This window comes from Pseudopodoces humilis, chromosome 2 (assembly GCF_049639895.1).
Source record: "Pseudopodoces humilis isolate 2021_Gansu_Grassland_sample_001 chromosome 2, ASM4963989v1, whole genome shotgun sequence".
In the NCBI taxonomy this organism is placed as follows: domain Eukaryota; kingdom Metazoa; phylum Chordata; class Aves; order Passeriformes; family Paridae; genus Pseudopodoces; species Pseudopodoces humilis.
The window spans coordinates 22,789,783-22,796,419 of record NC_142201.1 but is presented as its reverse complement, the minus strand read 5'-3'; the positions used below and the strand labels follow the sequence as shown (position 1 = coordinate 22,796,419).

The 6,637-nt window shown below is 35.7% G+C and overlaps 1 long non-coding RNA gene across 2 annotated transcripts; it reads right to left on the bottom strand.

The window, feature by feature from the left end:
* Positions 1 to 840: 840 nt before the first annotated feature.
* Positions 841 to 4,353, bottom strand: LOC148184803 (uncharacterized). Of its 2 annotated transcripts, XR_015771976.1 has the most exons (5): positions 4,237 to 4,353; positions 3,626 to 3,685; positions 2,537 to 2,609; positions 2,015 to 2,211; positions 841 to 1,330 (listed from the first exon to the last, which is right to left on the bottom strand). It is a non-coding gene; the product is annotated as an uncharacterized LOC148184803 (long non-coding RNA). The 2 variants fall into 2 exon arrangements; XR_015771975.1 differs by lacking the exon at positions 841 to 1,330 and having other exon boundaries at positions 1,563 to 2,211.
* Positions 4,354 to 6,637: the final 2,284 nt, after the last annotated feature.

The following is a 6,637-nucleotide window of genomic DNA, read 5'->3' as shown; positions in this document are numbered from 1 at the left end:
TGCAGAAGGGAATAAAGCTCCTGTGGTGCACATAAAAAAATATGCTGGGGAAAATAATCTGGGTTATTCCTGTCTCAGGCAAAATAATTAGAGAGATTGGTTTTTCTCAAGAACCTGGGTGCATTTGGTGGGTAATGTGAGAGGATTGGGAAGTCCAGTGCATGCCTCAAGGGGATTTGATTTTGGATTAAAATAGCCAATCAATTAAATAAAGTCTACTCAATGGACTTTTGGGAATGGACCACAGACTAAGAAGAATCATATTTGTGTATGTGTATATGTATATTTATAAATCTCAAAAGACAGGAAAGGAGATGGGTTTAACTGGGATGTATTGGAAAATGTAGGACCTGGGCATGACATGAATGGTACTTGCCAAATGGGGCTAAAACATGACACATTATGTGGTTTGGCTATTTTTTTGTTTCTTTTTTTTTTTTTTTCTTTATTTTTTGCAGTGCGCAAAAAATAAATGGAGAAAGGATTGCCTCTCAAGCCCATATTTCTTTTAGGCAAATACCAAGAGACAAAAGGAGAAACCAACAAGGAATCAGGCCTCATTTGTTTCCCTCTTCATGGAATTACCTGGGTCTTAATCACATTTATTTGGGGAGAATAAATAGAAATAATATGAGGAGGTCCTCAACCTTCATCTATTTCCAAGAAAATCATATTGGGACACAACCATATTATTGAAGATTTGGTTTGTATTGTAAGTATTTCAGGGAGTTCTGAGTAAATGAAAACAGGATTTTATGAACTTTCCTGATTTGCATATTCCACTGGAACAGCTATGATAGCAATAAAAATAATAATTCTTCTTAGCTTAAAATCTTTGAAGTGGAACAAAACACTGAATGTTTATTGTGAAATGTACAGCTGATTGTATTTAAAGAATATTATTACATGATAGGTTAAATTATATAAAATAGGACAGAAATTATTATTATTATTAAGGCATTTTACTAAATTAACTAGCATTAAAATGAATAGCATTTTACTAGGAAGAAGGTTTTCTAGAGCTTGTCTTTAGAGAGTAGTCACATCAGGATGGAAATTACATTCAAGAAGAAAAACACATCCATGTGTGTGGCTCTCTAGGTGTGGGTGTGTGAGAGTGAGATTAAGAATGAAAGTTAGCATACTGAGAATTTCTTCCCACTGTCTTGCATCCACATTACAAATATATTTCTTGCCTATTGTGCAGGAATCATGGAATTAACTCTCTGCTTTTCTGCTCTTAGACTCCCAAAGAGAAATGTAATGGATTTTGGTTTGTTTATTGGTTTGTGTGGGGTTTTTTTATAATAAGAGAAATATGGGGTTGAATCTGAAGATTAATTAAGCAAAACTTCCAATAAGAAATTGAAATTAATGACTAGAAAAGAGCTAAAATATGAAAATGTTAACTATGCTGAACCAGCTGAGATGAAACTGAGAGAACTTGAGTTAACATCTATGTAAACAAATATGCCTTAAGAATCTGTGCATGAATGTAGTGTTTTTAAAAGTACAGTTAGTTATTAGTACTGGCTGAATTCCAGAAAAATGGAACTACACACTGTGCAAAAATCTTGACACAGGTGTGCCTTTATTTTGGTCCATACCACCTTAGCAGCCCCAGCTTTCTCATAAGCTCAAAGTGCCAGTCAAGCCCAGGTGGATGTTCATTGAGATGTGAACAGTTCAGGTCAAAATGACTATATTAACTTTCAGTTGTGATCCAAGAAAAATTTGGTGAACAGAAACAATTCAGTACTACTTTAACTAACAATATATGTTTAAATAACCAGCAAGACCTCGAGGTTACATAGGAAGAAACATTCAACACTAATTTTCTAGAACTGCAGTTTAAAAAGGGAAAAAATAACTGATGTAGGTTTCAGGCCTTCAAAAAAAAAACCAAACCAGTGTATCTGGTCAATACCCATTTGCTTTTGCTGGAGCCTACCCACAGTCTGAAAAGTCCCAGCACTGTTCTGGATTTTGGGGCCCTCATGGGTGAAAAGGATACTGTGCTATATTTCAGAAAAGGACTGCATGTAGCGGAATGTTTCTTCAAAGAAATCCATACTACTGAAGTTGTGTAACTTTTCTCCTATGTAATTGCATATCAAATCACAGATGGTTTTAGAAGAATTGCTGGGTATGCTGTGTTCAGAATGTGATGGTCATATCCTTGACTCCTCTATGTCTGCTCCTTGCTATTCACTGTAATTTGAGTTTAAAGTATAAATTCAGATAGATAATTGCACACTTTTTGCCAATAATTCAGCGTACTTCACTGAAACAATAGATTTTCTATTTGATTAATTTAAAAAAAAATACGAAATCATTAACATCCTTGGTTTTCATCCAGGTCTAGGGAATTGAAATGACCCTCAAGGTCAGTTCCCTCACAACTAATTTCCATTGTTTATGTCTATACTGAAGAGGACTAAATCTGAGACAGTCACCTAGAAGTGAGCATTTGTAAGATGATTCATCTGCCATATTTTTTACATCATCTGAAAGATGAGATAAATTAAGCTCTTACTCTTCGATCAGATGAATTCCATTCCCAAGCTGGACACCGGCTGCCTACATACAGGGTTTGGATCATATGGTATCTAGGAAAAGAGTACATGGTTTCAACTTTAAAACTGCTTAGGAAAGCAGCTAGTTGATCCTGAAAATGACCTGGACTTGATGTATCTGAATTTCCTGAGTTCTCCTGGACTACAAACCAGGGTACCTGTGTCTCTGAGCTTCAGTGACTGATCCCTTCCTCCCCAAAATGTAAACCCCCACATTCTTTTGGCTCACTCCTGTTTGCTGAAAACACAGCTTGTGAGCAGGGTCCTGCAACCATAAAAACAGACACAGTCCTTGCCAAGTAAGATGAAGATTTGTCTTAAGTCAAATCTGGGCCCAAGCTTGCATCTCCCATGAGACTGGAGGTTATGTTAGGAGACCCTTGGCAAAGCTGAGCTACTGGTTCAGACAAAAATGTAAGATTAATAAGTGCAGAGAGAGTCTCTACATAGGAGTTGTCAGACACCACTGAAGAGGACATCTTGGCTGCAGTTGCAGTCGTGCAGGCTAAGCAGCAGCAGCGAGACCAGCACTGCAAAAAAACCCAACCACTTTACACTTTGTCTGAGTGGTATTTCTTTATTTTGTTGAGTTTACTCTTTTTTTTTTTTTTCCCTTATAAAATTCCCGGTAACAGGTGAAATTTTTTTTTTTTTTTTTTTTTTTTGTTAATATGGGAAATGCTGTCAGTGCTGTTAGGTTCTGAAAGCTGTCAAACCAAAGATATGCAGTCAGCTAGAACACTGGCTCCTCTTGTACCAATGGCTTTTTATGCAAAGATATGGATACCAGTTGGTAGAACAATTTACTGTTTCACAAACACTTGGAACAGGCTGTTTCATACCTAATGAAAAATGACACCCATGTACTGAAATGAAAATGAACACTGAAAGCTTTCCAGTGGACATGCAATCAAACAGCAGGTAGCAGAGAAAAAGAAATGCTGTCCTTGCAAAGTAAATTCAATTCAGATGAAAATAGCATTTCCTCCAGAATTCAAAATATTTAAAGGTGTAAAAGTTTCTTTGCAGGCTTGAAACCTGATACTTGCCTTTACTGACATTCACAGTACTGTATTATATCTTTTTTCTCCGGATGGTTAGCCTTTTACCTAAAAGCAGAACATATATGTATACAGTGTGTATATTTATATATATATACATATATATATATATTCTTCTGAATTTTAGTCCAGGAGAACTTATGCTTCAAACAAGGGATCTATTGCAGCTGGAACAGGAAATCCTACTCTATTATTTTCAGTCCCCTGAAATACTAGAAACCTGACCCCAACATGGAACAGACCTTCCTATGCTCTGCATGGGGAATGAAGCTGGAAGGGAGTTCCCTTGAGTGTTAAACTTCCTTCAGTGTCCAGTTGAATAAAGAGCAAAAGAAACTACATGTACAGTTATTCTCTAACTAATGTTGATATTGTTATCTCTACACATACTGGCAGGAATAACACCTATATTCCAACACACAAGCTTTGCTTTACTTATAGTGGCAGTTAGTTAGTGACATTCTAGCATGTTGTATACCTCAGCGTGGGCCAGGCATACCTGCAATAGTATGTATTCAGCTAGTTACACTGAAGCCTGAAAGGAGGCTGTAAAACTAGTTCTGCTACAGCAAACAAGGTGTTATAAAATATAAACTTACATGTGAAACACTCTGTGCTTCCCATATCTCACTCTGAAATGGAACTTGGATATTGCTGGCATATCTGTCAAATAGAGAAGCTCCAACTAAAAGAGCTTTACTTCCCCTTCCCACTCGGAGTGATATAGTGATGCAAGCAGCCAGAGGTGTGACCTGGTTAAAAGGGGGAAATTACCAAACAGAAGACACCTGCTGAATTGCCAACAGAAAAAATGCCTGCCAGCCTAGGAGCTCAGAGCCTGGGAATTAGACCCATGAACCAGAAGCATCCTTGAGTATCGAGGGTGGCATCTTTGAAGTGCATCTCAGTATCTAGAAACTGATTATATCCTCAGATACCATCAATAAGTGAGAAAACAACAAACTGTCATTGCAACTTATCATCCAAAAGATGAAAAATAGTCTGGAAAAAAGGGAAAACACCCTAAGAATGTAATATTTCATATTGGGCAGTTATAACTGCAAGGAAAGAGAAAAAGCGTGGAAAAATAAAAATTTCTTGAGAAAATAAAATAAAATAAATAATAAATAAATAAAATAAATAAAATAAAAAGTTCTTGAGGAATGGAAAGAATCATTCTTGTGAAAAGTAAAAATCAACAGCACCTACTGGCTAATCAAAATGGTGGTGTCCTACATTCTCTTATATTTCTATCACATATAAATGATTTGATTTTTATTAAAAATGGAGCTTCTCTCATTCAGAACTTCCTAAGCTGCATGTACATTCCCAAACTCTCCATATGAACTTCCTGTGAGATCTTGGTTCCTCACCAGGGACAGTTCTGGCTGACCCTAGACTTCATGCCAGGGATCATCTTTGAAATGAGGCTCTGTTACTCTGTTGGAGCCCCCGGGCCCAGTTCTGGCATCATCTCAGTCTGTCCTCCCATTTCTGGGATCAGTTTGATCTCCTCTCTAGGACAGTCTGGCCCTTTTTGAAGTCTGTCTAATGCACTTGAAACCAATATTATTATGAACTTGCATATATATGCATACACATAATTTATCATAAATACATCAGTGGTTATATTATCATTTTTGGCTTCACTCATCATCAGATGCCTCTTAGGGTATGACATAAGCTTTATTTCACAGACCGTGAAATGCTAATTCATAGTATCACTATTACAAAGAATAGAATGTTAATTACAAAATATGAAATTTTATACTACAGTTAATAAGTTTAAGAGGAGAACTGAAGATGAAATGGTGGTATTTTCCTAATAATTACTCAGGTCACTTTTCTAATATTTAGTCAAGACTAATGACTATTTCAATTCAGTGAGTCTTAAAGCCAGCAGAGAGAATATTATCTGTAAGTATCGGCTAAACCCTCTGAAAAAAATGCCACCATGCAATACATAATGTTCAATTTTTTGTATCTGTGAGATCCCATAATCTAATTTTTTGCTAACTCCTAGCAGACCAGATGAGGAAAAGCATGAGATCAATAGAGACTTCTGGTAGGGGAATTCTTATTTTTTTGAATTTATTTTATTCAGAATATTCAAACAATTTCTTTCCCAAAAGGTGAGAATTTTAAGGCTATTTTTGCATCTTAACTACTTAATTAAACAGGATTTAGATAGCTAAGTATTTTCTGCAGTCTGGTTATTCCCTTCAATTGTACTGTTAATTTATTTTTTCTACTTTTTATGTTCTCTTTCATACAAACATTAGTTAATTATTATTTTGGAGAGACAGGAAGTCAAGATCAAGAAAATTATGGCTAAACAATAAGTTATTCTGGTCACTTGATAGCAATTTTAATGTAATAGAATGTTTACTCTCTCATTCAGAGTAGATTGCACAACATCATGTATAATGAATAGCTATAAATTGCCTTTGAATCTAAGAAAAGTTGGAGAGTATCATAGTTTTCCAGTTGGTAATAAAACATTAATTTTGGTTTATTTACAGTTGTTCCAAGGAAGAAAAATTACTACAATCTTATGGCCACATTCTTCACTTTCCCCACATTTGGCACAAATTTTGCTGACATTTTAGCAATAATGAGTGCTTGGCAACATATCTTCAGAAGGATCAAACAATATCTTACAACCAGAGAAGTTCTCGTGACAGATGTCCAACTGAAAGCTTTGTCCTGGCTGACAACATAAGTATTTATTGTCCAGTTAAATCTAGGCTAATCTACTTAAATCTAAATATTTGAAATGAGAATTTTTGGAGGTCAGTCAGGATTTTAAATAATGAATGCTTCTCTGCAGTGCTATGTTTTACAAGAAATCTCTCCCCAGATCTTCATATTGTTTCTGTTGCTAGAAGGAAAGATTTTTTTTGGAAATGGAGGGCAATTTCCTAAGTCTTCATGTCTGTTTTGGCTCCTCAGCTGAATGAACAGATAGATATTGCTGTACAACTTAGTATGTCATCAATT